Genomic DNA, 14,941 nt, shown 5'->3' with positions numbered 1-14,941 from the left:
ACACACACACACACACACACACACACACACACACACACACACACACACACACACACACACACACACACACACACACACACACACACACACACACGCACACACACACACGCACGCACACACACACACACGCACACATAAAGGCCGCCGCGGTGGCTGAGTGGTTATGGCGCTCGGCTGCCGGCCCGAAAGGCGCGGGTTCGACCCCGGCCGCGGCGGTCGAATCTCGATGGAGGCGAAATTCTAGAGGCCTGTGTGCTGTGCGATGGCAGTGCACGTAAAAGAACCCCAGGTGGTCGAAATTTCCGGAGCCCTTCACTACGGCGGCCCTCATAACCTGAGTCGCTTTGGGACTTTAAACCCCCATAAACCAAACTAAACTACCTGGAACTAAACCACACAGGAACACGCACGAAGGGGTTTGTGGAACCATCTCTTCGCGTAGTGCACTACTTGCGGCTTTTTTACGTTTCTTCGATCTCCATACATAGCAGGTGCTACCTGAAAAGACATAGGTAAGAATGCTGATGCCTCAAGGCTAGCAAACGTAGGTGAACATCTCTTGCGATGAGGTCGCTCGTGGCTGTCAGCTCAATGGTACTGCTGCCTCGCGGAAAAGAAAAATCATGCCGTCCTGAACGAATCACCAATGTATATAAATGCCAATGGTCAAGTTTTTTTTTTTTGCCCCGTCATTTCTGCGCTACTTTGCCGCATCCTGTTTTTGACATCTTTGGCCACGCGTGCGACACTTTTTCTCTCGCGCGACCACGAAGAGAGCGTGGCGCGCGCACGATCGCCTGCGTTTATCGCGCCACGTGCGGCAGCGGCAGCGCGGCTCCGTCCGTCCGACGAGAGGGATCGGATGCGTGGCGCGTGGACGGCTCGCGCCGCGCGTCGTGCGGCTGCTGCTCCATGTGCGCTGCGCGCGGCCGAGATGCGCGCTACGAAAATAACCGCCGTCCGGCACCCTCTCACGCCCGCGAGGCCGTATGCCGCAGATTTGTGCCCGCTCGCAGACAAAGATGCGCGCTGGGGTTCGAGGCGACGCGAGTGCGCGAGGAAACTATAGCAAAAAAAAAAAAAAGAGAGAGGAAAAGGCAGCTAGAGAGGGATGGTGAAAGGAGAGGGGAAAAAGGTTAAAAGAGTTGAATAGAAAAAAAAATGAAGCGAGCGGCAGAGAGAGAGAGAGAGCGGGCCTTGCGGGCGAAGTGGCACGGCTCAACGGCGTCGCATAAACAAGATGGGCGTAATATAAATTTCTTCTGGCGCCCTCCCGAAATAGAAGGAGCGCCCGGCGGCGTCCGCGCTCGCGCTCTTCCCCCCCACTCCTTGCCCCTTTCTTCCCCCTCCTCCCCTCTTTCTCCGCGTCATTCGCGGGAACACCAGGCTGGCGCTCCGCTAATTTGTCAGCCTCACTCGCGCTGTCCCGCATCACGCCGCCGCTCACCTCGTGCGGGCGGCTTTTTCGGGCGCCTAGCAGTTGCGCTCCCAGGCGGCCGCCGGCTGCAAGGTGCGGCTGCAGCGGCGGCATAGACACCGGTCGCCGGAGGGGGGGGGGGGCGTGAAACATGACGGGTGCGCGTGCCACGGATGCCACGCCGGAGACGCATGACGGCTCCTTGTTGTCGCGCGAGACCGACTTAATTGCCGGCGTTCATGTTGAACGCGGTTTGCTTCGCGCGCTTGTTCGTTCCCGATGACAGACGGCCGATGTTTATGACCGCGCTCTCTTCCTTCCATGTGTTTCAGGAAGGGGCCGAAGCCTGCCGATGCTGCCTGCCCTTTTTCCGGGGGTCGCAACGGCTCTGGATCGTCGCGGTGGCGAAAGCTGCGGGCCCACCCAGTGCCCGGCGGCCCGGCAAGCGCCCCAGTGGAGGACCAACCCGGCGCCTTGGCCTGGCGGATGCGGAGACTTTTACAGAGCGACGAGTGCTCCTTGGCCACGATTTCGTGACGCATTTTCCACTACAGCAGCAGCCGGCTCTGAGGTTAATAACAAGAAGGCAGTACACAAATTTTAGCATGGTGGGGTTCTGCATTGACTGCTGCGCGGTTTGCGAAAAGTACAGCTACTGACGTCCTACTGAGGATTTTGTTATTAAGCTAAATTTAGACTGTAACCCTCTGGACATACCTGCGTTTTCTCCCTTCCAATGCTATCCGAGCGGTTCGCCATACTGAAACTCTGTCATAGTCATTAATTTAATACGTAACCTCATTCCGGTACCCCTAAGCATATATGGTAAATGTTATCGACAGGTGGATAAATGACACCATTGCAGTGCTTTCCATGAACGCGACAGCCGCGCCTGAGTTGAACGAAACGTTTAATGCACGAGTCGAACGCTTGTCAACCTGCTCCTACTGAGCTGCCCGCAATTAAGGCAGATGGTCACGCACAGTCGCGTATTTGTGGAAGTTATATCATTACTCCGAGAGCTACGTGTATAAAGGGTACATCTTAATGCTTATAGCGTTCTGAGCTGTTCAGTTCAGGAAAGTTTTATTCGATGAAAGGATATAAAACTGTTATCGTAACGCAGATGGGAACTCATCAAAGAAAAAATCGGCACACATGCTGGAAATGAAACGCATGGCTCTTGAAACACACTGTAGAAGAATGGTGGGCGGGGGCTAATCGGTATGGATCCATACTGAAGAAAAACCTGCGCACAAAACTGGACGATGAAGACCAAGCAATATACACAGCACCGTGTGTGTCGGTTCGCCTTCTTCGTCGCGCGCTTTGTGCGCTGGTTTTCCTTCAGTATGGATCCGAAAACGCTTCCCACTATTTCAGTGAGGAAGCCACCCAAAGTATGAAAAAAAGCGCTGTATTAGTCCCAACATGTCAATATTTTCGTCAGTACCCTCCTCTGGACTCTGGTTTTCATGTTTTAGTTCTTTTGCCCAGTCATCCACGATATTATTGAATTCGCTTGTGCTCATGAAATGGCGTTCACACCAACGAGTCACGGACGTCGTGCTACAAGTTTGGTCGATTCGCTATGTCAGTCGCTCGTGGCCTGTCTGGGGCTGCACTGGCGAGACGAATCGATTGAAGCTTGCCAAACAACGTCCGTGACTCGTCAGTGAGAACGTGCCTTTGCACTTACTACGTCAAAACTTAAACGTGGCAACAAGGGGCTGACTGATCACTATCAAAAGTAATATGAGAGAACCATCAAAGTAGTAAGCATCCGAACAAGATTTAATAACATTCTAAAGGACTAACTTATCGAGGAGTCGACAGTAAGAGCCGGATCTATAAAAACAGTAGTAAAACTATAAAACTCAACACTGTAATAGGACATTCTGTTAGGTTAGTTTGCGTGGACATAAATAAAAAAAAAATGACCTCAGAGGGAGGGCAGCGTCGTAAATGAGGCGGTGGCTCTGAGCGTCTTGTGTTCGTGCACAAGTATTGTAAGCTGCGTTAGATGACGACACTAATTATTGCTGGTCATCATTACGGTTATGACGCGTCATCGAATATGATAAATTTCTTTTTTTTTTGTAAGCTTTGTGCTCAGAGCGCGTCCGTTCTCCATGTCGTCACAGCCTAGACGCGCTATTGCAAATCGGGTGGAGCCCTCTTTTCGCCATTACTAATCGTAATGAACTTGCATTCAAACCTCAGTTTATTGAGACTCTTCCCCAAGGTCCAGATGCATTTCCCCAATCCACCCTCATCCCCCTTTATTTTTTTAATGGAAGAACATGGTGGTTAAGGTACTGGTCAGAGACAGAGATTCGGCCCTAAAGCAGCATGGGAATACCGGTGAGATTGGTGTTGTTACAGCTATTTAATTGCCACAAAGCTGACTAAGACCTTGACTTATTTATAACCTCACAGGAAGTGGACGCACTTCAATTACGAACGACATTTTTCTCCATGTACTTTATTCTTCAACCAACACCTGTTCGACCTGAAATGAATTTTTGCAATGATTCCGGAGAGCAAGGACAGGGTTTATTGTCCATCTAGACGATCGTCGTTGTCGTTGTGCACGCCAGAAATTTACGTCGTTACTAACAGTTGGTGCGACGGCCCATGCCTAATCTCCATTCCATTGGTCAAGAAGGAAATAGAAAACAGAAACTTCGTTATGCTTAGTGCCAGCCCCCAGGTTATGTTTCCAGAAATCTCCTTCTCGACGCGAAGCAGTTGCGCAGCCAAATAGTTTCAGTATGGTAACTGCACACTCTGCGTCTGTGCATGAGGACAGAGGTTCAATTCCTGCTCGGCGGCCGCATTTTCATGGAGGTCAACTGCAACAACCCTCTTCTACTAAAATTTTGATCGCCGAAAAAAAAAAACTGATAAAATAAAATTCGGGTGCCTGATGAAGTAATCAGCAGCTATCCACTAATTCCTGCCTCACACAGTAGCTCCCTCCGATTTCACTCGTGGATATTTATATTTTTGTTAACTTCTGGTGCGTCTTCTCTCCACGCTACCAACTTGTCTTGGAGCACAGCGGGACCAAGACAAGTTGTTTGAGCCATTAAGTTTAGAATTCGAAGGCTACCTTCATTGAGTGAATCCTCAGTCTTTGACGTATTTATGGAGGATGTGTGCGTGCGCGTATGTGTATCCTAACATGTATCTGCTGGTGCCCTTTTTGCATATAACGACAGTGATAAGCTTGGGCATCGCGCGTGCATTTCATGGCCGATTATTGCAAAATTAGTTCCCATCTTCACTGTCGGCCTGTCCCTCTTCCGAATCCCCATTGTGGTGCAGCAAGCCGGAGCCAGGTTTCTCCAGCAATCCTTTCCAACCTTCTCCTTCTCTCCTATGGACCTCCCTCTGTGAGGAATAGAGAGGAAAGGATTGTTGGTGCTGCGAATGCCCCCCCCCCCCCCCCCCTTATATATAGGGATGTCGGGAAGTGGAAACTTCGTCGTTGGCATATATGGTCATAGTCCAATGTTTACACGAATCCCCTAAAGGGGAGTAGATTTGTAATAATGGAGTAATTACTCCTTATATCCACCCAAACGCAGCCATGTGGCTACAAAGGAAGGCTATATAAATCTCACTGAAACTCCGTAATTGAAGAAAAATTCGTCCTCCCCCCTTGAGCAGGATGAATTTTTCTTCAAATACAAATTTGTGTAGCTTTCCTCTGTCGCCATACGTCGGCGATTGGGTGGATGCTAATGAATAATTACTCCCTTATTGTATAGCTTCAGTGTTTGAGTGAGAATGCGGATTCGGTTGCGTAAGTATAGCCTTTTCTCAAGCGAAACAACTGAAATTGTCTTTTAGTTTTGGTAGTGCATTTTATGCTAAATATGTATCGCAATCAAGTACAACCGTTGTCCGTAAAGTTCCGAGACTGAGTTCATAAAAAAAACGCTTTTAACGTTGAAATAATTTGTGCAACATCATTTCGAAATAGTCTCCCTTGCAGTCTATACACAGCTTCCAACGCTCCTTGAGGTCTTGGAAACAGTTGGAAAACGCTTCTTTTGGCAGGGTTGTCAGCTCCTTTGTTGTGGCGTCTTGAATGGCCTCCACGCTCTCCATCCAGCGACCTTTTAGGGCTCTCTTCACACGATGAAACAGGAAAAAATCGCGTGGGGAGAGGTCAGGCGAGAATAGCGGGAGGGGAAGTGCAGTAATGCTGTGCTTGGCGAGAAATTTTGTCCCGGTGAGAGGAGTGTGCGGCCTTGCGTTATCGTGGAGAACGCTCCATTTTCCAGATGCCCTTAAGTCAGGGCGACGGCGTCGCAGTGCATCACGCATGTGTTGGAGCACGCGGATATAAATCTCCTGATTCACCGTCTGCTCTTGTGGGACGAAATCGTGGTGTATGACACCTCTGGCATCGAAAAGAACTATCAGCATCGTCTTTGTTTTGGTCTTCTGTCGCCGCACTTTTCTCGACGCCGGAGAGCTTGTGGACCGCCATTCGGCGCTCTGCCTCTTTGTTTGAGGATCGTATTGAAAACACCATGTTTTGTCTTCAGCAATGATGCTGTCGACGAATGCAGAATCCTTCTCTGCCTCGGAGAGAAAATCAGCGCTCACTGACGCCCGCGTGTCCTTTTGGTCTTGTGTGATGGAGTGCGGCACAAGTCTGGGATTCAGCTTTCGTTTCTCCAAGTTCTCACGAAAAATTTGGTGGCATGTTGTCTTACTATTGTCGAGAGCATCTGATAGCATGCGGACTGCAATGGTGTGGTCTTGCTGTACGATTTACCTGATCCGAGCCACTTTGTTTTCATTCCGTGAGGTTGAAGGGCGCCCCTGCCTTGTGTCGTCTTCCACCGACGTTCTCCCCGAAGTGAACCTCTTGTGCCACTCGAATACTCGCGCCCGCGATAATGTCTCGTTGCCGTAAGCGTCACGAAAAAGCTGATACGTCTGTGTGGCTGTCTTGCCAAGCTTCACACAGAATTTTACGTTTACACGCTGTTCGAGATGGACGTCCATCTCTCCACATTCACTCACAGTAGAATGCGCAGACGACTAGTGACAACGTATTTTTCTACATGTAGTGCCATGTAGCGAATTCCACAGCAATCAACATAAATAGCTCAGGTTAGCCCTAAAAGATAGCGCTACACATACGCACCAACATTTGTTTTGGGAATCGCTACTAGAGAAGAAAAGAAATCAGTCTCGAATCTTTACGAACAAAGGTTGTATATCGAACAAGTGAAAAACGCACCAGCGACAAGAACAAAAACCATACAACTTAGGAGCCTTTATCCGCGCAGTGTAAGCGTGTACAGCTTCCCGTATTTCCGCGAATTCACAAACCTGCAGTAAACTGTACCATTATTTTTTGCATTTAAATAAACGTGAATCCTTGTAAGGAGACGACTCTTTAGCCTTAATATGTTGACGGCTGTGATTAAAAAAATGGGAGCAACGGAGGGTTGGCGTGTCACACCATGGCTTGAACTAGAATGCTTCTGCGTTCTCTGACGTGGTCTGATGTGTCGGAGAGCTAACGCTAACTTGTAATCATCGTCATCATCATCCGTTGAAGCAAAGAGACATCTATTGATCTGCAGTGGGCCCTGTACTGTGCCAGCAGCGACCACTTCTATTCACTTACCCGCCTGACTCTCTGTCATCGCCTGGTTGGTTTTCCTTCAACGAAGTTTCACTTATTAAGCCATATATCTTCGTATGCTTGTTAAACTCATGGCATATCGCCCGTATTTCCAAATACTCCTCTTTATTTCAGCTACGATATCATTAACGCGCATTCATTCTATTAACTTTAACCCAAACGTGTTGTTACGCATAGCTCACTGCGCTCAGCGTAATCTGTAGGCTCTAGATGTATTTCGTTAGCCCCCGAATGCCAAGAATCAGGCTGTTTTTTTTATAAGGAGGGGACCGAGATCGCGGTGCATTCAGTGTAGAAGGGCAAGTGGCAGCCCCTGCCCTTCAGGCAGAGTTTTCAAAACCGACGCAGTGTAATTCCAAGAGGTGTTGTGCCGGTGAATGCTCCCATGTCCTCGCATCTATGTGGAGAAATCCCTTTTCTGCTGTAGGCAGATATGTGTATCTGCTGCTACGTGTACAACTCCTGTATGCGCAGTTCTTCCTGCACTTTCTCTCGCATGCCAGGCCGACAAGCCCCCGCCCGCGAAATTTCTGTTTGTCCTCCGCTCTGGAGGAGGCGAAAAAATACGTCGGAAGCCTGCGTCATGCGCCCCGTCTGTGCCGTGACAGTTTGCGCCTGACTGGACTCAGCGGATCAGAATTGCACACCCTAGTTCGCGTTGCGCAAAATCGCGATTATAAAAATTTTGCATAGCGCGGTCCGCTACCCGGCTCTGCAAGACGCCGGTTGCCCATGCTCCGCTAACCGCGTAAAGGCGGCACGTGGGCCGTTGGCGTAGGCGAGAGGCGCAAGCGCACACGTACCAGCTGCGCGCATCAGCAATTACGTTCCTGTATAAGCGGGTCGCGGTAGGCTAAAACTACAGTTTTAGCATAGCGATGTGATTCGCTACCGAGATCCGCTCGATCCGCTCCCACGCGCTTTCTAGAGGCACCAACTGCGCATGAGGAGATGGCTTTATCTGGGAGCACTACAACTGCACAGGCGCAGTTGGGTCCTCGCGCAAGCGGATCACGGATCGCACTGAGCGAAAAATCTCTCTAAATATCCCACCAGAGCAGCAGAAGGAGGTGGCGCTGAATAGCGGATTTATAATGTGTACCTATTTGCACTCTGTGCAAGGGCCATGTGAAAGCAAGGGCGTATCTCTTCCACCAATCGCTCTTTCAGACCGAACAGTAAAAAGCAGTAAAAACCAGCGCCTCCTGTATCATCACTGCCTCTGAGATCATTCGCTTTTCAATGGGAGCAGCGTGGCCACCTCGTTCAGCCGTGATGCGTGGAGTGGGGAGCTCCGGCGGATGCCCCGTGTTAAGTAACCACGGCTGTGACGCCGCACTGCACTTGCCACAGCCTCCGCGACTCAGAGCACTCCGGCGTGACCTACGCGACCTAAGCTGGATAGGCGGAAAAGCTAGTAAGAGGAGAAGGGAAGTGGCAGGAGAGAGGGAAAGGAAATGGCTTTGCCATTTCCGGCTCATATGAGAGGCACTGATCATGCAGGAGGCGAGGGGGAAAGCACATGTTAAACGTGATGAAGAGATATGTAGCGCGTGTAGGTTATAGTACGCCAAATTTCCGTCTGTCTGTCTGTCTGTCTGTCTGTCTGTCTGTCTGTCTGTCTGTCTGTCTGTCTGTCTGTCTGTCTGTCTGTCTGTCTGTCTGTCTGTCTGTCTGTCTGTCTGTCTGTCTGTCTGTCTGTCTGTCTGTCTGTCTGTCCGTCCGTCCGTCCGTCCGTCCGTCCGTCCGTCCGTCCGTCCGTCCGTCCGTCCGTCCGTCCGTATGTCCGCATGTCGTTCAATATTAGATGTTTTAATTTTTAAAAACGCAGTATTCACTAAAATCTGACGAAACAAAACAAATCCAACCGCGACATGTGTCGTGGTGAACTCACTGTAAACCACATTTTAATTTCGTGTACAAAACTTGAAGAGCCAAGAAAAAGATATATTACATCATTTTACAATGAATACATCCCATTACACCCCATGTTGCTTTTGTGTCATAGCCTTAGCTGCTTTTGCGTCATAAAACTCAATATAAATATAACTAACTATGACTATAAACCTAACCTAAACCTATTAGCTACAGTCAATTTTTATTATTCCTAGCCGCTTCAGTTAGCGTGTATGTTTATATTGCATAGTTGGAGGTGGTTCTATTCCAGTATTACTTGGCAGAATTGTCAGAGTTGGCAGAGTATGGCAGAATTTCCTTAGCACGCAAATGTGCCAAGATATTTCGCTCCTAGTATTCATTAAGCTCGCGTAATTACGCATTCAAAGCGGTGACGATCGGCGCGAAACTCCTCCCCAATCTAACGAAACAATTGTGCGTGGCGTTTCTTCGATTTCGCTAACCTATGGTTAAAGGAAAACAGAAATCAACTCCACCTATTTCTTCATGTGCCATAGGCGGACGAAACGCCAAACGCTATAGCTGCGTGAGAAGTTGGGCTAGTTGGTACGTATCTATGGTTAACGAGCGCAAAAAAAAGACGAAAACGTAGAGAATAAGACAACACGACAACGCCAAAGGGAGTTTTGCGCTCACCGTCACCGGCTTTCAAGCGCGATTACCCAGACTGAGTGGAACATTTGGAGGCGGATACTTTGGCACACGCCCCCATGTTAAGATAACTGTACCAAACGGAGTGCTCTAAAATTCGGCCGCCAAGCTTTCACCAAAACCATGGACACCAACTCAAAGAATAAAATTTTATGAAGTGGTTTTAGTTAATCAGGCGATTGACGGCGCACATTTACCCTCTGACTTTTACCCTCCCGGACGCGTAACGTATGGGCGAAAACGGCTTCCGTGTACTGTTCATTGTATGCTTCAGGCGCCGTGTGAAGTTTACTTTCCCTTCTCGCGGCCTGCGTCGTCGCGTGGGGGGACCGCTCGGCAGTGCTTTTGGTGTCGTTGGTCCTATCGACGTCCCACTGGTTTCACAAGGTCAATATGATTGACAGAGGTTGAAAACTGAAATAAAAGACGATTTCCACCTTCCAAAAGGCGGCATGATCAAATCAGTGATAGATTTCGGTCTAGCGTGTTTGTTTTCCACCACATTACTTTTTTTTTTGTCACGCGGTGAAGTCGTTTGTGTGTGCCTTTGTGATCAGTGGACTTGCCATCACGCGGGGAAGCCAAGCAAAATATCTACTCGCGACAGAATTTTTTCCACTCGCCCGTTTTCACGGCAGCCTGTATCGGCTTTAGCGCCAAGAAAAGGGGATAATTATTCGTAATGAGTCTCTCCCTGTCGTCTTCGACAATATTCCCCAGAGACCCATTGTTCTCTCTGATAAAAATCAAGTTGACTGGTATTTTCACTCAACCTATATATATATATATATATATATATATATATATATATATATATATATATATATATATATATATATATATATATATATATATATATATATATATATATATATATATATATATATATATATATATATATATTCTGTTGCGGGGAACAAGGCTATACTACAGAACTGCAGGCCATCAACATCTAAAACGAGCCTAGTTTTAAAATTTCCGAATAGATGCTGTTATTCAAGATATCGAATGTTAAACAGAGGCTTTTGAAAACTTTCAAGTTTAATTTCCCACTATGCACACTGGTCAAACGGTGTCCTCACTGGCCGACAGTCAGGCGAAGACTGAGCGCTGACCGCACTTGCTAGCGCTTGACAGTTGAGCGTGGCGTCGTCATGCGAACTACGTCAAATGCTCTGCATCGCAAAACACATGTATACTGCGTACTTACCCGCTGCAGTAAAATCGACCCTCGCCATTATTTCGGGATTGCTAAGAGGCCACACTGCTTGACGAAAAAAAAAATATTGGGCCTGCATGCTCACGGGTATTGGGGACATAAAATTATAAATGCGGAAAAAGACGGTCCCCCCGCACCAAAAACTTGGAGTGCACCTAATTATTATTAGCTGTGACGATGTGATAGTATAAGGGCCTCGTTGTGGGCTTCCATGCACGGCGAAACACACCGTACAAGTAAAGGGGAGGATTTACCGCTGTCCACTTAGACATCCTTGGCAGGTGGCAGGCGGCAGCTGCCTCTTCCGGGCACCAAGTTTGGCAGGTGCCACTTGCCAGCTTGCAGGTGGCAAAATGTGACACCGGCGGTGAGTGCTTTTAGCTATCGTATAAAAAGGCGTGAATTCTTTCGCACTAATTCGAGTTGGCCGAGTGCCACACCTGGAACGCTTGAGATGCAGTGCGCTGCGTGATAAAAGGCATATTTATCTGACCGCAGCGGTGACCTAGTGGTTTAAACATCCACCTCGTGTGCAGGAGGTGCGGGGGTTCGATCCCTAGTGTCGCCGGTGTCCAACGCTTGTACACTGGGCTCAGGCTTTCATTTACGTGGTGCCTCGCTTTCCTCGGATGAAATTCTCGCAGAAATGAGTCTTTACCCCGACATCACACAGAACAATGCATATTACCCTCGGTGCTTTTCAGCCAAGCTGCCGTTGACAACAAACCGTCGTTATAATAAGCAATATTTCTGTTACCGAAAGAAAGAAAAATGGCTTGCGGTTTAGCATTTCTAAGCTGGAAATATTGCGCGAAAGTGCAGTTTTTTGCAGGTGGACACCACCGCCACGTACCTGGAAGCGCGATTGAGGTGTTCACTCATCCAGGGAGCCTCTTATGCGCGTCTTAAATTTTTTCATGGTCAGCGCCAATTTAGCCAATGTACGCCGGCGGCCTATGCTCTACTGCCGCGTTTCTGCCACAACGTTGCCAACGCCAACGCGTGTTGCTCTACAGTGTCGTGTTTCTGCCACGAAGTTGTCCACGCCACCGCATGCAGCACACATCTCCTTATCACTACTGCCAAATAGCTGAAAGCGCGAATATCAGTTTGATAGAAGTATTACTTGAAGAAGAGGAAGACGGTGCGCAATGCACAGCGCGAGAATGTGTTGCAGTTTGACACGAGGGGTGGACAGCTGCGGCGACAGCCTATAGTGCTCTCGCTCAGTGGCCAGCGAAACTGATTTGGTCGCGCCGCAGCGGGGTTGAATCCCAGCCGCGGCAGTATTAATTAATTTATCTATTTACTTATTTATGGTCTGCCCAAGGTCACCCTGAAGTTCAAGCATCACACAAACCGGTGAACCAGTTTGACCTCGTGAAGTAGTGTTTCCGAACTTAAACTGACGCGGTCTACCGACCAGGATGCTTAACCACAAAAACCAACAACAGACTGTGGTCTCACCGAGAGCGTGAACGCAGATAAGGTAAGTCAGTGAAAATACCTCAACACTGCTAGGGGTTCGCTTCAGTAACCTATTCAAAGGAAGATACAATAATTCTAGAGGAAAAAAAAAAACTTCTGGCCACTTGATTTAGCTTTCATTCATTCTTCCTTTGACTAGCTTTGCTCGAGCGTGGCCCTGCGACCTTCGTGCTGACTTCCAGTCACCGAGCACAACACAGTTCGCCTGTGTGGTCAAAGCACACACGCAAGCAAAAGCAAATAGAAAAAAAGGGCGTGACCGAGAATGCCTGGTATCTCAAGTACAGGCTTTCAATATGTGTGGTGCACGCCCTCACAGCACTCGCATCCCCCCTCCTTTTCTTTTCCTTTACATCCACCCCTTCCCCGTCCTTCCCTTCAGTAGCAATTCAACTTAATGGCACCAGAGTCTCTAATGCTCGAAGTTGTCGGCATCCAGGAAAAAATATTTGAAGGCAACACCTGTCAAATTCTGTGCTCAATAAAAATCTGTACCTCTAGCACGATGCAGGCTAGGAGCTTGCATCGAGTAGGTTGGAGGTTGTTCTCGTATTCCAGCCCTTCAGCACAGAACAAGCCGCTTGACGTGTAAAGGTAAGCTTTTCTGTGGTGTGCATCGTGAAAGAAGCGGCCAAACCCGTTGACTGCAAGCTCTAAGCTTTGTTGGTAGGAAAGAAGTCCCACAATGTACAACGTGACACGCATAGATTGCGACGCCATTTCCAACGTCTTGTGCGCTGCCACTCGCCCTGCTTTATTATTGAGCTTACCGAATCTTGAAACTGTCGTTTGTGCACCTCAAGAGAATAAAAAGAGAAGCAGAGACACATAGTTTTTTTCATGTTTGCCTTTCCTCTTTTATTCAACCATGGCGGTACTGACTTCACCTCTTAGCGAACTTATACGCAATGAGGATCCTCGGTGCCGGCGGCCGTGATACTAGCAGCAGCATAAGAAGGCGTGTCTAGCAGTTAATTGCTCCTGACATTAGCAAACGTTGCGGAAATCGGTGGGTAAACGGCGTCCCTTCACGTTAGCGTTTCTGCGCCGTGAAGCGGCGCTCCCTGCTGTCCCAGAGGAAGCGTCGCCTGCGTGCATGTCAGAGCTGCCTAAACATGTCACTGTCGAACTGCAATCTCGCCAGGTGTAATCGAGCGCTTGCTCGTGTAAGCCTTGGCGTAAGAGCAGTTTGTCGGCAGTATCCCAGACTGCCACGTGAAACAGAAAAAATACGCTTGATATTTTGTGGACAAAGCCAACGATAAGTCGAGTTTGTCCGCCAAAACTGATCGCGCAACCTCCGCGACTCGCCGGTGTGAACGCGAACGTGGCTTTAGTATACAGCAGAATATTTTAGCACAGCTAGATTATTTATCGCTCTCTGCTCCGCGAGGAGCCATCTATGCATGCGCACTTGGCTCTTTTCGGAAGCGCGCATGCGCACAAGGTTCACCGAGGAAGCGGGTGGTGCTAGGCTAAATCACTCTCGCAAAGTTCCTTCCAAAGCACAGTATACTATATTATACTGACTACGTGAGTTTCACAAAAGTCCTCGCTTCAAAATTACAAGTTCTACACTGCATGCAATAGCGGGAACAACCATACAAACGACATATCATTTGTTTTCCTCGTCGTCACTATTTACGTTTTAGAGGACAGCCCTTAAGCGCCCGTTCCTGCATTCCGCGTCGTAGTCGTCGGCGTTGTAGTCGGCGTAGCCGGCGTAGCACGCCACCTGACAACTGTGGCAGGTAGTAGAAGATCGAAACTCCACCTCCTGTCACGGCGAGAGTGGAAGAATGGACAACTGGAAGGTGGCAAAGAGTGGAAACATATAACAGAAACTTGTCTCTGTGAAATTTTTGACCTCAGCATATCGCAGAAGTGAAATACGTAAAAAGCTGCGCTAAAATTTGGTAATTACCGACTATCGTAACCGTGTGCAAATGTTTTTACCCGGCTTAGAAACTAGGCAGATTTTGCTATAAACAACACGGTAATCTCACATGTTATGGTTATCAGCCTGAGCAAGCAGTAAATTCCGGGAGGCTTTCACAAAAAAAAAAGAGCCAATTACGGAAAGAAAGCAGACTCAATATCAGACTCAACACAGGCTAGCTCGCGGAACTGTGAGGGAACGAGGATTATCGAGCAAGATGGCGGAAGGAAGAAATGTCAGAATTACTAAAGCGGCACGCAGGAGGAATCCCCCGTCACAGCCAACTGCGCAATTCCAGTGCCTTCAAGAAAGTAAAAAAATATGAAGATCGACAGCATCATCACTGCTTTTTAAGGCTTGCCCAGTGCGACGAGGAACGCGCACACTAAAATGAGGGGAATCGCAAAGGGCGTATCGTCGCCATTTCACTGTTACAAGCAAGCGTCGCCGCTTGCCATCCTTAAGAGAGAACCACACTCAACATCACGCGAAGCCACAGGCTGCATGCACATAAGGGTTGATTTGTATACTGCGATAGGACGGCTGACCGGATGTGGGGCATACGCTCACTTTTGCGCCGATACAAGGGTCTTCATAACAGCCGCACTTAAAGAGGCCGATGGAACGGCCTGA

The 14,941-nt window shown here is 48.6% G+C and overlaps 1 protein-coding gene across 1 annotated transcript in view; it reads left to right on the top strand.

Annotated features, from left to right (window-relative positions):
• LOC144113396 (forkhead box C1-B-like) overlaps window positions 1-8,844 on the top strand; it is a 117,975-nt gene extending 109,131 nt beyond the window's left edge. Inside the window, exon 5 of the mRNA XM_077646438.1 lies at window positions 1,750-8,844. The gene's annotated coding sequence lies outside the window, so the exon portion shown is untranslated. The remainder of the gene's footprint in view (window positions 1-1,749) is intronic.
• Window positions 8,845-14,941: the final 6,097 nt, after the last annotated feature.

Source organism: Amblyomma americanum, chromosome 1 (assembly GCF_052857255.1).
Source record: "Amblyomma americanum isolate KBUSLIRL-KWMA chromosome 1, ASM5285725v1, whole genome shotgun sequence".
Lineage (NCBI taxonomy): Eukaryota > Metazoa > Arthropoda > Arachnida > Ixodida > Ixodidae > Amblyomma > Amblyomma americanum.
This window is presented reverse-complemented; position numbering and strand designations above follow the sequence as displayed.